The 16,247-nt window shown below is 44.1% G+C and overlaps 10 non-coding genes and 3 pseudogenes across 10 annotated transcripts; all 13 read left to right on the forward strand.

The window, feature by feature from the left end:
- The first annotated feature begins 942 nt into the window (after positions 1-942).
- Positions 943-1,061, forward strand: LOC125737213 (5S ribosomal RNA). The gene has a single exon (XR_007396480.1). It is a non-coding gene; the product is annotated as a 5S ribosomal RNA (ribosomal RNA).
- A 1,076-nt stretch (positions 1,062-2,137) lies between these two features.
- On the forward strand, positions 2,138-2,256 carry LOC125731851 (5S ribosomal RNA; annotated as a pseudogene).
- A 1,074-nt stretch (positions 2,257-3,330) lies between these two features.
- LOC125731237 (5S ribosomal RNA) lies at positions 3,331-3,449 on the forward strand. The gene has a single exon (XR_007391518.1). It is a non-coding gene; the product is annotated as a 5S ribosomal RNA (ribosomal RNA).
- Positions 3,450-4,526: 1,077 nt separating this feature from the next.
- LOC125735869 (5S ribosomal RNA) lies at positions 4,527-4,645 on the forward strand. The gene has a single exon (XR_007395154.1). It is a non-coding gene; the product is annotated as a 5S ribosomal RNA (ribosomal RNA).
- Positions 4,646-5,722: 1,077 nt separating this feature from the next.
- On the forward strand, positions 5,723-5,841 carry LOC125736113 (5S ribosomal RNA). Its single transcript, XR_007395396.1, has one exon. It is a non-coding gene; the product is annotated as a 5S ribosomal RNA (ribosomal RNA).
- Positions 5,842-6,915: 1,074 nt separating this feature from the next.
- LOC125732143 (5S ribosomal RNA) lies at positions 6,916-7,024 on the forward strand (annotated as a pseudogene).
- A 1,084-nt stretch (positions 7,025-8,108) lies between these two features.
- Positions 8,109-8,227, forward strand: LOC125734635 (5S ribosomal RNA). Its single transcript, XR_007393938.1, has one exon. It is a non-coding gene; the product is annotated as a 5S ribosomal RNA (ribosomal RNA).
- Positions 8,228-9,301: 1,074 nt separating this feature from the next.
- Positions 9,302-9,410, forward strand: LOC125732067 (5S ribosomal RNA; annotated as a pseudogene).
- Positions 9,411-10,491: 1,081 nt separating this feature from the next.
- Positions 10,492-10,610, forward strand: LOC125731133 (5S ribosomal RNA). The gene has a single exon (XR_007391419.1). It is a non-coding gene; the product is annotated as a 5S ribosomal RNA (ribosomal RNA).
- A 1,425-nt stretch (positions 10,611-12,035) lies between these two features.
- LOC125737138 (5S ribosomal RNA) lies at positions 12,036-12,154 on the forward strand. The gene has a single exon (XR_007396405.1). It is a non-coding gene; the product is annotated as a 5S ribosomal RNA (ribosomal RNA).
- Positions 12,155-13,235: 1,081 nt separating this feature from the next.
- On the forward strand, positions 13,236-13,354 carry LOC125735252 (5S ribosomal RNA). Its single transcript, XR_007394550.1, has one exon. It is a non-coding gene; the product is annotated as a 5S ribosomal RNA (ribosomal RNA).
- Positions 13,355-14,430: 1,076 nt separating this feature from the next.
- LOC125736506 (5S ribosomal RNA) lies at positions 14,431-14,549 on the forward strand. The gene has a single exon (XR_007395784.1). It is a non-coding gene; the product is annotated as a 5S ribosomal RNA (ribosomal RNA).
- Positions 14,550-15,627: 1,078 nt separating this feature from the next.
- Positions 15,628-15,746, forward strand: LOC125735253 (5S ribosomal RNA). The gene has a single exon (XR_007394551.1). It is a non-coding gene; the product is annotated as a 5S ribosomal RNA (ribosomal RNA).
- The last annotated feature ends 501 nt before the right edge of the window (positions 15,747-16,247 follow it).

Raw genomic sequence — 16,247 nt, forward strand, 5'->3', positions numbered from 1 at the left:
TACTCTAAATACTGCCTGGTAATTCTAGGTGCTGTAAGCTGTTCGTGCCTTTATTCCACCAGGGCGCGATCTTCTGACAAACTTGAAGACTGTCACTCCACATTCACGTTTTACAACTTATTGTTAATAATAAAAAGACAGCTTTTTACACACAGTTTTAAACAAAGTACTGATATAATTCCTCTTCAACTCACCGCTTTGTTTTCTATGCAAAAACCACTTCGCCACAGAAGACTTGATATTGTTGGCATAGCAAGGTCTGCTCTTCTCCTCCTTTCAAAACTTGCAAAAAGCTGTATTTAAAAGAGCAGGTTGGCCGGGGTAATTCAAACCCTTCAATGCCAGCTTAATGTTTAGGTTAGTGGGAATCACAGAAGAATTAGGGATGGAAACTTCTTTGCTGGTGGTAGAAGCGGTCTGGTGAATTTTTAGAGAGAAGAGGCTGTCGATGTTTGAATGTAGAAAATTGTTCTGGCTGCAGCCTGCAGTATGGACTTGTTAGTGTGTGTAGCTCCCAGTGTTCTGACAGCGCGACGTTTTGGGGAAGCATGTGATTCAACAGCTACCAGTGGGCTTCGTGCGGCAGAGATTTTGTGGCTGTTAGCGGAGTTGATAACAGAGGGTCGTTAAGAGAAGCCTGCATGAGGTAGGCAAAGGAGTAATGTTTGCCGGCGGGGGACGTGCGGCGATTAACCTGTGCGGTAGTGAAAAGGACTTAAAGAGAAGGAAGTGTGCGGATGCGGAAAGAATGGAATAATTGTGGTAGGCTGCCGGCTGAGTAGTTTGGTGAATGTTTGGTGTGGGTGCGGCGCTGCCGATTGGATGGTGGTGCTGCAGTGTGAGTCAGATAAAAAAAAAAAAAACAGGAGTAGGATCCAATGGGACTAACTGGCATGTATAGAGTCGTGTAATGCAAAAGGGCTGTTTTTGTTCGCGGCTCTTGCTTATGGCCATACCACCCTGAACGCGCCCGATCTCGTCTGATCTCGGAAGCTAAGCGGGGTAGGGTCTGGTTAGTACTTGGATGGGAGACTGCCTGGGAATACCACTTGCTGTAAGCTTTTCTCACTTTTACTTTATACAGGGGGCGCTCCACTTCACGATTAATTTAAATCTATCACTCCCCTTCCATTTTACTATTTTATATATATATTTTTTTTCTCTCATTCATAAAGGCAGCCTTTACACACCGTTTTACTCTAAATACTGCCTGGTAATTCTAGGTGCTGTAAGCTGTTCGTGCCTTTATTCCACCAGGGCGCGATCTTCTGACAAACTTGAAGACTGTCACTCCACATTCACGTTTTACAACTTATTGTTAATAATAAAAAGACAGCTTTTTACACACAGTTTTAAACAAAGTACTGATATAATTCCTCTTCAACTCACCGCTTTGTTTTCTATGCAAAAACCACTTCGCCACAGAAGACTTGATATTGTTGGCATAGCAAGGTCTGCTCTTCTCCTCCTTTCAAAACTTGCAAAAAGCTATATTTAAAAGAGCAGGTTGGCCGGGGTAATTCAAACCCTTCAATGCCAGCTTAATGTTTAGGTTAGTGGGAATCACAGAAGAATTAGGGATGGAAACTTCTTTGCTGGTGGTAGAAGCGGTCTGGTGAATTTTTAGAGAGAAGAGGCTGTCGATGTTTGAATGTAGAAAATTGTTCTGGCTGCAGCCTGCAGTATGGACTTGTTAGTGTGTGTAGCTCCCAGTGTTCTGACAGCGCGACGTTTTGGGGAAGCATGTGATTCAACAGCTACCAGTGGGCTTCGTGCGGCAGAGATTTTGTGGCTGTTAGCGGAGTTGATAACAGAGGGTCGTTAAGAGAAGCCTGCATGAGGTAGGCAAAGGAGTAATGTTTGCCGGCGGGGGACGTGCAGCGATTAACCTGTGCGGTAGTGAAAAGGACTTAAAGAGAAGGAAGTGTGCGGATGCGGAAAGAATGGAATAATTGTGGTAGGCTGCCGGCTGAGTAGTTTGGTGAATGTTTGGTGTGGGTGCGGCGCTGCCGATTGGATGGTGGTGCTGCAGTGTGAGTCAGATAAAAAAAAAAAAAACAGGAGTAGGATCCAATGGGACTAACTGGCATGTATAGAGGCGTGTAATGCAAAAGGGCTGTTTTAGTTCGCGGCTCTCGCTTATGGCCATACCACCCTGAACACGCCTGATCTCGTCTGATCTTGGAAGCTAAGTGGGGTAGGGTCTGGTTAGTACTTGGATGGGAGACTGCCTGGGAATACCACGTGCTGTAAGTTTTTCTCACTTTTACTTTATACAGGGGGCACTCCACCTCACGATTAATTTAAATCTATCACTCCCCTTCCATTTTACTATTTTATATATTTCTTTTTTCTCTCTTTCATGAAGGCAGCTTTTACACACGTTTTACTCTAAATACTGCCTGGTAATTCTAGGTGCTGTAAGCTGTTCGTGCCTTTATTCCACCAGGGCACGATCTTCTCACAAACTTGAAGACTGTCACTCCCCATTCACGTTTTACAACTTATTGTTAATAATAAAGAGACAGCTTTTTACACACAGTTTTAAACAAAGTACTGATATAATTCCTCTTAAACTCACCGCTTTGTTTTCTATGCAAAAACCACTTCGCCACAGAATATTCGATATTATTGGCATATTATCTGCTCTTCTCCTCCTTTCAAAACTTGCTAAAAGCTGTATTTAAAAGAGCAGGTTGGCCGGGGTAATTCACACCCTTCAATGCCAGCTTAATGTTTAGGTTAGTGGGAATCACAGAAGAATTAGGGATGGAAACTTCTTTGCTGGTGGTAGAAGCGGTCTGGTGAATTTTTAGAGAGAAGAGGCTGTCGATGTTTGAATGTAGAAAATTGTTCTGGCTGCAGCCTGCAGTATGGACTTGTTGGTGTGTGTAGCTCCCAGTGTTCTGACAGCGCGACGTTTTGGGGAAGCATGTGATTCAACAGCTACCAGTGGGCTTCGTGCGGCGGAGATTTTGTGGCTGTTAGCGGAGTTGATAACAGAAGGTCATTAAGAGAAGCCTGAAAAGGTAGGCAAAGGAGTAATGTTTGCCGGCGGGGGACGTGCAGCGATTAACCTGTGCGGTAGTGAAAAGGAGTTAAAGAGAAGGAAGTGTGCGGATGCGGAAAGAATGGAATAATTGTGGTAGGCTGCCGGATGAGTAGTTTGGTGAATGTTTGGTGTGGTTCCGGCACTGCCGATTGGATGGTGGGGCTGCAGTGTGAGTCAGATAAAAAAAAAAAAAAAAAACCAGGAGTAGGATCCAATGGGACTAACTGGAATGTATAGACGCGTGTAATGCAAAAGGGCTATTTTTGGTAGCGTCTCTCGCTTACGGCCATACCACCCTGAACGCGCCCGATCTCGTCTGAACTCGGAATCTAAACAAGCTAGGGTCTGGTTAGTACTTGGATGGGAGACCACCTGGGAATACCAGGTGCTATAAGCTTTTCTCACTTTTACTTTATACAGGGGGCGCTCCACTTCACGATTAATTTAAATCTATCACTCCCCTTCCATTTTACTATTTTATATATTTCTTTTTTCTCTCATTCATAAAGGCAGCTTTTACACACCGTTTTACTCTAAATACTGCCTGGTAATTATAGCTGCTGTAAGCTGTTCGTGCCTTTATTCCACCAGGGCGCGATCTTCTCACAAACTTGAAGACTGTCACTCCCCATTCACGTTTTACAACTTATTGTTAATAATAAAGAGACAGCTTTTTACACACAGTTTTAAACAAAGTACTAATATAATTCCTCTTCAACTCACCGCTTTGTTTTCTATGCAAAAACGACTTCACCACAGAAGACTCGTTATTATTGGCATAGCAAGGTCTGCTCTTCTCCTCCTTTCAAAACTTGCTAAAAGCTGTATTTAAAAGAGCAGGTTGGCCGGGGTAATTCACACCCTTCAATGCCAGCTTAATGTTTAGGTTAGTGGGAATCACAGAGGAATTAGGGATGGAAACTTCTTTGCTGGTGGTAGAAGCGGTCTGGTGAATTTTTAGAGAGAAGAGGCCGTCGATGTTTCAATGTAGAAAATTATTCTGGCTGCAGCCTGCAGTATGGACTTGTTGGTGTGTGTAGCTCCCAGTGTTCTGACAGCGCGACGTTTTGGGGAAGCATGTGATTCAGCAGCTACCAGTGGGCTTCGTGCGGCGGAGATTTTGTGGCTGTTAGCGGATTTGATAGTAGAAGGTCATTAAGAGAAGCCTGCATGCGGTAGGCAAAGGAGTAATGTTTGCCGGCGGGGGACGTGCGGCGATTAACCTGTGCGGTAGTGAAAAGGAGTTAAAGAGAAGGAAGTGTGCAGATGCGGAAAGAATGGAATAATTGTGGTAGGCTGCCGGCTGAGTAGTTTGGTGAATGTTTGGTGTGGTTCCGGCACTGCCGATTGGATGGTGGGGCTGCAGTGTGAGTCAGATAAAAAAAAAAAAAAAAACAGGAGTAGGATCCAATGGGACTAACTGGAATGTATAGACGCGTGTAATGCAAAAGGGCTATTTTTGGTAGCGTCTCTCGCTTACAGCCATACCACCCTGAACACGCCCGATCTCGTCTGATCTCGGAAGCCAAACAGGCTAGGGTCTGGTTAGTACTTGGATGGGAGACCACCTGGGAATACCAGGTGCTGTAAGCTTTTCTCACTTTTACTTTATACAGGGGGCGCTCCACTTCACGATTAATTTAAATCTATCACTCCTCTTCCATTTTACTATTTTATATATTTCTTTTTTCTCTCATTCATAAAGGCAGCTTTTACCCACCGTTTTACTCTAAATACTGCCTGGTAATTCTAGGTGCTGTAAGCTGTTCGTGCCTTTATTCCACCAGGGCGCGATCTTCTCACAAACTTGAAGACTGTCACTCCCCATTCACGTTTTACAACTTATTGTTAATAATAAAGAGACAGCTTTTTACACACAGTTTTAAACAAAGTACTAATATAATTCCTCTTCAACTCACCGCTTTGTTTTCTATGCAAAAACGACTTCACCACAGAAGACTCGTTATTATTGGCATAGCAAGGTCTGCTCTTCTCCTCCTTTCAAAACTTGCTAAAAGCTGTATTTAAAAGAGCAGGTTGGCCGGGGTAATTCACACCCTTCAATGCCAGCTTAATGTTTAGGTTAGTGGGAATCACAGAGGAATTAGGGATGGAAACTTCTTTGCTGGTGGTAGAAGCGGTCTGGTGAATTTTTAGAGAGAAGAGGCCGTCGATGTTTCAATGTAGAAAATTATTCTGGCTGCAGCCTGCAGTATGGACTTGTTGGTGTGTGTAGCTCCCAGTGTTCTGACAGCGCGACGTTTTGGGGAAGCATGTGATTCAGCAGCTACCAGTGGGCTTCGTGCGGCGGAGATTTTGTGGCTGTTAGCGGATTTGATAATAGAAGGTCATTAAGAGAAGCCTGCATGCGGTAGGCAAAGGAGTAATGTTTGCCGGCGGGGGACGTGCGGCGATTAACCTGTGCGGTAGTGAAAAGGAGTTAAAGAGAAGGAAGTGTGCAGATGCGGAAAGAATGGAATAATTGTGGTAGGCTGCCGGCTGAGTAGTTTGGTGAATGTTTGGTGTGGTTCCGGCACTGCCGATTGGATGGTGGGGCTGCAGTGTGAGTCAGATAAAAAAAAAAAAAAAAACAGGAGTAGGATCCAATGGGACTAACTGGAATGTATAGACGCGTGTAATGCAAAAGGGCTATTTTTGGTAGCGTCTCTCGCTTACTGCCATACCACCCTGAACACGCCCGATCTCGTCTGATCTCGGAAGCTAAACAGGCTAGGGTCTGGTTAGTACTTGGATGGGAGACCACCTGGGAATACCAGGTGCTGTAAGCTTTTCTCACTTTTACTTTATACAGGGGGCGCTCCACTTCACGATTAATTTAAATCTATCACTCCTCTTCCATTTTACTATTTTATATATTTCTTTTTTCTCTCATTCATAAAGGCAGCTTTTACCCACCGTTTTACTCTAAATACTGCCTGGTAATTCTAGGTGCTGTAAGCTGTTCGTGCCTTTATTCCACCAGGGCGCGATCTTCTCACAAACTTGAAGACTGTCACTCCCCATTCACATTTTACAACTTATTGTTAATAATAAAGAGACAGCTTTTTACACACAGTTTTAAACAAAGTACTGATATAATTCCTCTTCAAATCACCGGTTTGTTTTCTATGCAAAAACCGCTTGACCACAGAAGACTCGATATTATTGGCATAGCAAGGTCTGCTCTTCTCCTCCTTTCAAAACTCGCTAAAAGCTGTATTTAAAAGAGCAGGTTGGCCGGGGTAATTCACACCCTTCAATGCCAACTTAATGTTTAGGTTAGTGGGAATCACAGAGGAATTAGGGATGGAAACTTCTTTGCTGGTGGTAGAAGTGGTCTGGTGAATTTTTAGAGAGAAGAGGCCGTCGATGTTTGAATGTAGAAAATTGTTCTGGCTGCAGCCTGCAGTATGGACTTGTTGGTGTGTGTAGCTCCCAGTGTTCTGACAGCGCGACGTTTTGGGGAAGCATGTGATTCAGCAGCTACCAGTGGGCTTCGTGCGGCGGAGATTTTGTGGCTGTTAGCGGAGTTGATAACAGAGAGTCGTTAAGAGAAGCCTGCATGCGGTAGGCAAAGGAGTAATGTTTGCCGGCGGGGGACGTGCGGCGATTAACCTGTGCGGTAGTGAAAAGGAGTGAAAGAGAAGGAAGTGTGCGGATGCGGAAAGAATGGAATAATTGTGGTAGGCTGCCGGCTGAGTAGTTTGGTGAATGTTTGGTGTGGGTCCGGCACTGCCGATTGGATGGTGGTGCTGCAGTGTGAGTTAGATAAAAAACAAAAAAAACAGGAGTAGGATCCAATGTGACTAACTGGCATGTATAGAGGCGTTTAATGCAAAAGGGCTGTTTGAGTAACGTCTCTCGCTTATGGCCATACCACCCTGAACACACCTGATCTTGGAAGCTAAGCAGGGTAGGGTCTGGTTAGTATTTGGATGGGAGACTGCCTGGGCATACCAGGTGCTGTAAGCTTTTCTCACTTTTACTTTATACAGGGGGCGCTCCACTTCACGATTAATTTAAATCTAGCACTCCCCTTCCATTTTACTATTATATATATATATATATATATATTTTTCTCTCATTCATAAAGGTAGCTTTTACACACCGTTTTACTCTAAATACTTCCTGGTAATTCTAGGTGCTGTAAGCTGTTCGTGCCTTTATTCCACCAGGGCGCGATCTTCTCACAAACTTGAAGACTGTCACTCCCCATTCACGTTTTACAACTTATTGTTAATAATAAAGAGACAGCTTTTTACACACAGTTTTAAACAAAGTACTGATATTATTCCTCTTCAACTGACCGCTTTGTTTTCTATGCAAAAACCACTTCGCCACAGAAGACTCGATATTATTGGCATAGCAAGTTCTGCTCTTCTCCTTTCAAAACTTGCTAAAAGCTGTATTTAAAAGAACAGATTGGCCGGGGTAATTCACACCCTTCAATGCCAGCTTAATGTTTAGGTTAGTGGGAATCACAGAGGAATTAGGGATGGAAACTTCTTTGCTGGTGGTAGAAGCGGTCTGGTGAATTTTTAGAGAGAAGAGGCCGTCGATGTTTGAATGTAGAAAATTGTTCTGGCTGCAGCCTGCAGTATGGACTTGTTGGTGTGTGTAGCTCCCAGTGTTCTGACAGCGCGACGTTTTGGGGAAGCATGTGATTCAGCAGCTACCAGTGGGCTTCGTGCGGCGGAGATTTTGTGGCTGTTAGCGGAGTTGATAACAGAGGGTCGTTAAGAGAAGCCTGCATGCAGTAGGCAAAGGAGTAATGTTTGCCGGCGGGGGACGTGCGGCGATTAACCTGTGCGGTAGTGAAAAGGAGTTAAAAAGAAGGAAGTGTGCGGATGCGGAAAGAATGGAATAATTCTGGTAGGCTGCCGGCTAAGTAGTTTGGTGAATGTTTGGTGTGGGTCCGGCGCTGCCGATTGGATGGTGGGGCTGCAGTGTGAGTCAGATAAAAAAAAAAAAAAAAACCAGGAGTAGGATCCAATGGGACTAACTGGCATGTATAGACGCGTGTAATGCAAAATGGCTGTTTTTGGTAGCATCTCTCGCTTACGGCCATACCACCCTGAACACGCCCGATCTCGTCTGATCTCGGAAGCTAAACAGGCTAGGGTCTGGTTAGTACTTGGATGGGAGACCACCTGGGAATACCAGGTGCTGTAAGCTTTTCTCACTTTTACTTTATACAGGGGGCGCTCCACTTCACGATTAATTTAAATCTATCACTCCTCTTCCATTTTACTATTTTATATATTTCTTTTTTCTCTCATTCATAAAGGCAGCTTTTACCCACCGTTTTACTCTAAATACTGCCTGGTAATTCTAGGTGCTGTAAGCTGTTCGTGCCTTTATTCCACCAGGGCGCGATCTTCTCACAAACTTGAAGACTGTCACTCCCCATTCACATTTTACAACTTATTGTTAATAATAAAGAGACAGCTTTTTACACACAGTTTTAAACAAAGTACTGATATAATTCCTCTTCAAATCACCGGTTTGTTTTCTATGCAAAAACCGCTTGACCACAGAAGACTCGATATTATTGGCATAGCAAGGTCTGCTCTTCTCCTCCTTTCAAAACTCGCTAAAAGCTGTATTTAAAAGAGCAGGTTGGCCGGGGTAATTCACACCCTTCAATGCCAACTTAATGTTTAGGTTAGTGGGAATCACAGAGGAATTAGGGATGGAAACTTCTTTGCTGGTGGTAGAAGTGGTCTGGTGAATTTTTAGAGAGAAGAGGCCGTCGATGTTTGAATGTAGAAAATTGTTCTGGCTGCAGCCTGCAGTATGGACTTGTTGGTGTGTGTAGCTCCCAGTGTTCTGACAGCGCGACGTTTTGGGGAAGCATGTGATTCAGCAGCTACCAGTGGGCTTCGTGCGGCGGAGATTTTGTGGCTGTTAGCGGAGTTGATAACAGAGAGTCGTTAAGAGAAGCCTGCATGCGGTAGGCAAAGGAGTAATGTTTGCCGGCGGGGGACGTGCGGCGATTAACCTGTGCGGTAGTGAAAAGGAGTGAAAGAGAAGGAAGTGTGCGGATGCGGAAAGAATGGAATAATTGTGGTAGGCTGCCGGCTGAGTAGTTTGGTGAATGTTTGGTGTGGGTCCGGCACTGCCGATTGGATGGTGGTGCTGCAGTGTGAGTTAGATAAAAAACAAAAAAAACAGGAGTAGGATCCAATGTGACTAACTGGCATGTATAGAGGCGTTTAATGCAAAAGGGCTGTTTGAGTAGCGTCTCTCGCTTATGGCCATACCACCCTGAACACACCTGATCTTGGAAGCTAAGCAGGGTAGGGTCTGGTTAGTATTTGGATGGGAGACTGCCTGGGAATACCAGGTGCTGTAAGCTTTTCTCACTTTTACTTTATACAGGGGGCGCTCCACTTCACGATTAATTTAAATCTAGCACTCCCCTTCCATTTTACTATTATATATATATATATATATATTTTTCTCTCATTCATAAAGGTAGCTTTTACACACCGTTTTACTCTAAATACTTCCTGGTAATTCTAGGTGCTGTAAGCTGTTCGTGCCTTTATTCCACCAGGGCGCGATCTTCTCACAAACTTGAAGACTGTCACTCCCCATTCACGTTTTACAACTTATTGTTAATAATAAAGAGACAGCTTTTTACACACAGTTTTAAACAAAGTACTGATATTATTCCTCTTCAACTGACCGCTTTGTTTTCTATGCAAAAACCACTTCGCCACAGAAGACTCGATATTATTGGCATAGCAAGTTCTGCTCTTCTCCTTTCAAAACTTGCTAAAAGCTGTATTTAAAAGAACAGATTGGCCGGGGTAATTCACACCCTTCAATGCCAGCTTAATGTTTAGGTTAGTGGGAATCACAGAGGAATTAGGGATGGAAACTTCTTTGCTGGTGGTAGAAGCGGTCTGGTGAATTTTTAGAGAGAAGAGGCCGTCGATGTTTGAATGTAGAAAATTGTTCTGGCTGCAGCCTGCAGTATGGACTTGTTGGTGTGTGTAGCTCCCAGTGTTCTGACAGCGCGACGTTTTGGGGAAGCATGTGATTCAGCAGCTACCAGTGGGCTTCGTGCGGCGGAGATTTTGTGGCTGTTAGCGGAGTTGATAACAGAGGGTCGTTAAGAGAAGCCTGCATGCAGTAGGCAAAGGAGTAATGTTTGCCGGCGGGGTACGTGCGGCGATTAACCTGTGCGGTAGTGAAAAGGAGTTAAAAAGAAGGAAGTGTGCGGATGCGGAAAGAATGGAATAATTCTGGTAGGCTGCCGGCTAAGTAGTTTGGTGAATGTTTGGTGTGGGTCCGGCGCTGCCGATTGGATGGTGGGGCTGCAGTGTGAGTCAGATAAAAAAAAAAAAAAGAACATTAGTAGGATCCAATGGGACCAACTGGCATGTATAGAGGCGTGTAATGCAAAAGGGCTGTTTTTGGTAGTTTTTCTCGCTCACGGCCATACCACCCTGAACACGCCCGGTCGCGTCTGATCTCGGAAGCCAAGCAGGGTAGGGTCTGGTTAGTGCTTGGATGGGAGACCTCCTGGGAATACCCGGTGCTGTAAGCTTTTCTCACTTTTACTTGATACTGGGGGCGCTCCACTTCACGATTAATTTAAATCTATCACTTCCCTTCCATTTTACTATTTTATATATATATTTTTTTTCTCTCTCTTTCATAAAGGCAGCTTTTGGAAACCGTTTTACTCTAAATACTGCCTGGTAATTCTAGGTGCTGTAAGCTGTTCGTGCCTTTATTCCACCAGGGCGCAATCTTCTCACAAACTTGAAGACTGTCACTCCCCATTCACGTTTTACAACTTATTGTTAATAATAAAGAGACAGCTTTTTACACACAGTTTTAAACAAAGTACTAATATAATTCCTCTTCAACTCACCGCTTTGTTTTCTATGCAAAAACGACTTCACCACAGAAGACTCGTTATTATTGGCATAGCAAGGTCTTCGCTTCTCCTCCTTTCAAAACTTGCTAAAAGCTGTATTTAAAAGAGCAGGTTGGCCGAGGTAATTCACACCCTTCAATGCCAGCTTAATGTTTAGGTTAGTGGGAATCACAGAGGAATTAGGGATGGAAACTTCTTTGCTGGTGGTAGAAGCGGTCTGGTGAATTTTTAGAGAGAAGAGGCCGTCAGTGTTTGAATGTAGAAAATTGTTCTGGCTGCAGCCTGCAGTATGGACTTGTTGGTGTGTGTAGCTCCCAGTGTTCTGACAGCGCGACGTTTTGGGGAAGCATGTTGTTGGGGAAAGCGCCCGGCGTTTCCACCCCAACTCCACATTTATGAGACACACACAGGTTACAGTTTTACTTGCAAGGGTACCCACACTCTCTGCAATGCAAACTACAGCAGAATGTGTTACAAAGGGTGGTTCCCCTTGGCTTCTTTATTTATAGTCAATGGGGGGCGCAAGAGAGGGAAGTGAGATTCTTATCTAAGTAGGCAGCTGTTAACCACCTACTTAGAGTACAATAGCTAAGAGTATGTGGCTAGAAGATAAGAAATAACGTATACATATATATTTACACTCATTGCTGATCATACAGAAATGATTAACAACTGTTTCTTCAACCTAACACATGTGATTCAGCAGCTACCAGTGGGCTTCGTGCGGCGGAGATTTTGTGGCTGTTAGCGGAGTTGATAACAGAAGGTCATTAAGAGAAGCCTGCATGCGGTAGGCAAAGGAGTAATGTTTGCCGGCGGGGGACGTGCGGCGATTAACCTGTGCGGTAGTGAAAAGGAGTTAAAGAGAAGGAAGTGTGCGGATGCGGAAAGAATGGAATAATTGTGGTAGGCTGCCGGCTGAGTAGTTTGGTGAATGTTTGGTGTGGTTCCGGCACTGCCGATTGGATGGTGGGGCTGCAGTGTGAGTCAGATAAAAAAAAAAAAAAAAACAGGAGTAGGATCCAATGGGACTAACTGGCATGTATAGACGCGTGTAATGCAAAAGGGCTGTTTTTGGTAGCGTCTTTCGCTTACGGCCATACCACCCTGAACACGCCAGATCTTGTCTGATCTTGGAAGCTAAGCAGGGTAGGGTCTGGTTAGTACTTGGATGGGAGACCACTTGGGAATACCAGGTGCTGTAAGCTTTTCTCACTTTTACTTTATACAGGGGGCGCTCCACTTCACGATTAATTTAAATCTATCACTTCCCTTCCATTTTACTATTTTATATATATATTTTTTTTCTCTCTCTTTCATAAAGGCAGCTTTTGGAAACCGTTTTACTCTAAATACTGCCTGGTAATTCTAGGTGCTGTAAGCTGTTCGTGCCTTTATTCCACCAGGGCGCGATCTTCTCACAAACTTGAAGACTGTCACTCCCCATTCACGTTTTACAACTTATTGTTAATAATAAAGAGACAGCTTTTTACACACAGTTTTAAACAAAGTACTAATATAATTCCTCTTCAACTCACCGCTTTGTTTTCTATGCAAAAACGACTTCACCACAGAAGACTCGTTATTATTGGCATAGCAAGGTCTTCGCTTCTCCTCCTTTCAAAACTTGCTAAAAGCTGTATTTAAAAGAGCAGGTTGGCCGAGGTAATTCACACCCTTCAATGCCAGCTTAATGTTTAGGTTAGTGGGAATCACAGAGGAATTAGGGATGGAAACTTCTTTGCTGGTGGTAGAAGCGGTCTGGTGAATTTTTAGAGAGAAGAGGCCGTCAATGTTTGAATGTAGAAAATTGTTCTGGCTGCAGCCTGCAGTATGGACTTGTTGGTGCGTGTAGCTCCCAGTGTTCTGACAGCGCGACGTTTTGGGGAAGCATGTGATTCAGCAGCTACCAGTGGGCTTCGTGCGGCGGAGATTTTGTGGCTGTTAGCGGAGTTGATAACAGAAGGTCATTAAGAGAAGCCTGCATGCGGTAGGCAAAGGAGTAATGTTTGCCGGCGGGGGACGTGCGGCGATTAACCTGTGCGGTAGTGAAAAGGAGTTAAAGAGAAGGAAGTGTGCGGATGCGGAAAGAATGGAATAATTGTGGTAGGCTGCCGGCTGAGTAGTTTGGTGAATGTTTGGTGTGGGTCCGGCGCTGCCGATTGGATGGTGGTGCTGCAGTGTGAGTCAGATATAAAAAAAAAAAAAAACAGGAGTAGGATCCAATGGGACTAACTGGCATGTATAGACGCGTGTAATGCAAAAGGGCTGTTTTTGGTAGCGTCTCTCACTTATGGCCATACCACCCTGAACACGCCCGATCTCATCCGATCTCGAAAGCCAAGCAGGGTAGGGTCTGGTTAGTACTTGGATGGGAGACCTCCTGGGAATACCAGGTGCTGTAAGCTTTTCTCACTTTTACTTTATACAGGGGGCGCTCCACTTCACGATTAATTTAAATCTATCACTCCCCTTCCGTTTTACTATTTTATATATATATATATTTTTTCTTTCATTCATAAAGGCAGCTTTTACACACCGTTTTACTCTAAATACTTCCTGGTAATTCTAGGTGCTGTAAGCTGTTCGTGCCTTTATTCCACCAGGGCGCGATCTTCTCACAAACTTGAAGACTGTCATTCCCCATTCACGTTTTACAACTTATTGTTAATAATAAAGAGACAGCTTTTTACACACAGTTTTAAACAAAGTACTGATATAATTCCTCTTCAACTCACCGCTTTGTTTTCTATGCAAAAACCACTTCGCCACAGAAGACTCGATATTATTGGCATAGCAAGTTCTGCTCTTCTCCTTTCAAAACTTGCTAAAAGCTGTATTTAAAAGAACAGATTGGCCGGGGTAATTCACACCTTTCAATGCCAGCTTAATGTTTAGGTTAGTGGGAATCACAGAGGAATTAGGGATGGAAACTTCTTTGCTGGTGGTAGAAGCGGTCTGGTGAATTTTTAGAGAGAAGAGGCCGTCGATGTTTGAATGTAGAAAATTGTTCTGGCTGCAGCCTGCAGTATGGACTTGTTGGTGTGTGTAGCTCCCAGTGTTCTGACAGCGCGACGTTTTGGGGAAGCATGTGATTCAGCAGCTACCAGTGGGCTTCGTGCGGCGGAGATTTTGTGGCTGTTAGCGGAGTTGATAACAGAGAGTCGTTAAGAGAAGCCTGCATGCGGTAGGCAAAGGAGTAATGTTTGCCGGCGGGGGACGTGCGGCGATTAACCTGTGCGGTAGTGAAAAGGAGTTAAAGAGAAGGAAGTGTGCGGATGCGGAAAGAATGGAATAATTGTGGTAGGCTGCCGGCTGAGTAGTTTGGTGAATGTTTGGTGTGGTTCCGGCACTGCCGATTGGATGGTGGGGCTGCAGTGTGAGTCAGATAAAAAAAAAAAAAAACAGGAGTAGGATCCAATGGGACTAACTGGAATGTATAGACGCGTGTAATGCAAAAGGGCTATTTTTGCTAACATCTCTCGCTTACAGCCATACCACCCTGAACGCGCCCGATCTCGTCTGATCTCGGAAGCTAAACAGGCTAGGGTCTGGTTAGTACTTGGATGGGACACCACCTGTGAATACCAGGTGCTGTAAGCTTTTCTCACTTTTACTTTATACAGGGGGCGCTCCACTTCACGATTAATTTAAATCTATCACTCCCCTTCCATTTTACTATTTTATATATATTTTTTTTTTTTCTTTCATTCATAAAGGCAGCTCTTACACACCGTTTTACTCTAAATACTGCCTGGTAATTATAGCTGCTGTAAGCTGTTCGTGCCTTTATTCCACCAGGGCGCGATCTTCTCACAAACTTGAAGACTGTCACTCCCCATTCACGTTTTACAACTTATTGTTAATAATAAAGAGACAGCTTTTTACACACAGTTTTAAACAAAGTACTGATATAATTCCTCTTCAACTCACCGCTTTGTTTTCTATGCAAAAACCACTTCGCCACAGAAGACTCGATATTATTGGCATAGCAAGTTCTGCTCTTCTCCTTTCAAAACTTGCTAAAAGCTGTATTTAAAAGAACAGATTGGCCGGGGTAATTCACACCTTTCAATGCCAGCTTAATGTTTAGGTTAGTGGGAATCACAGAGGAATTAGGGATGGAAACTTCTTTGCTGGTGGTAGAAGCGGTCTGGTGAATTTTTAGAGAGAAGAGGCCGTCGATGTTTGAATGTAGAAAATTGTTCTGGCTGCAGCCTGCAGTATGGACTTGTTGGTGTGTGTAGCTCCCAGTGTTCTGACAGCGCGACGTTTTGGGGAAGCATGTGATTCAGCAGCTACCAGTGGGCTTCGTGCGGCGGAGATTTTGTGGCTGTTAGCGGAGTTGATAACAGAAGGTCATTAAGAGAAGCCTGCATGCGGTAGGCAAAGGAGTAATGTTTGCCGGCGGGGGACGTGCGGCGATTAACCTGTGCGGTAGTGAAAAGGAGTTAAAGAGAAGGAAGTGTGCGGATGCGGAAAGAATGGAATAATTGTGGTAGGCTGCCGGCTGAGTAGTTTGGTGAATGTTTGGTGTGGGTCCGGCGCTGCCGATTGGATGGTGGTGCTGCAGTGTGAGTCAGATAAAAAAATAAAAAAAACCAGGAGTAGGATCCAATGGGACTAACTGGCATGTATAGACGCGTGTAATGCAAAAGGGATGTTTTTGGTAGCGTCTCTCACTTATGGCCATACCACCCTGAACACGCCCGATCTCATCCGATCTCGAAAGCCAAGCAGGGTAGGGTCTGGTTAGTACTTGGATGGGAGACCTCCTGGGAATACCAGGTGCTGTAAGCTTTTCTCACTTTTACTTTATACAGGGGGCGCTCCACTTCACGATTAATTTAAATCTATCACTCCCCTTCCGTTTTACTATTTTATATATATATATATTTTTTCTTTCATTCATAAAGGCAGCTTTTACACACCGTTTTACTCTAAATACTTCCTGGTAATTCTAGGTGCTGTAAGCTGTTCGTGCCTTTATTCCACCAGGGCGCGATCTTCTCACAAACTTGAAGACTGTCACTCCCCATTCACGTTTTACAACTTATTGTTAATAATAAAGAGACAGCTTTTTACACACAGTTTTAAACAAAGTACTGATATAATTCCTCTTCAACTCACCGCTTTGTTTTCTATGCAAAAACCACTTCGCCACAGAAGACTCGATATTATTGGCATAGCAAGTTCTGCTCTTCTCCTTTCAAAACTTGCTAAAAGCTGTATTTAAAAGAACAGATTGGCCGGGGTAATTCACACCTTTCAATGCCAGCTTAATGTTTAGGTTAGTGGGAA

Source organism: Brienomyrus brachyistius, chromosome 2, assembly GCF_023856365.1.
Source record: "Brienomyrus brachyistius isolate T26 chromosome 2, BBRACH_0.4, whole genome shotgun sequence".
Taxonomy (NCBI): Eukaryota; Metazoa; Chordata; class Actinopteri; order Osteoglossiformes; family Mormyridae; genus Brienomyrus; species Brienomyrus brachyistius.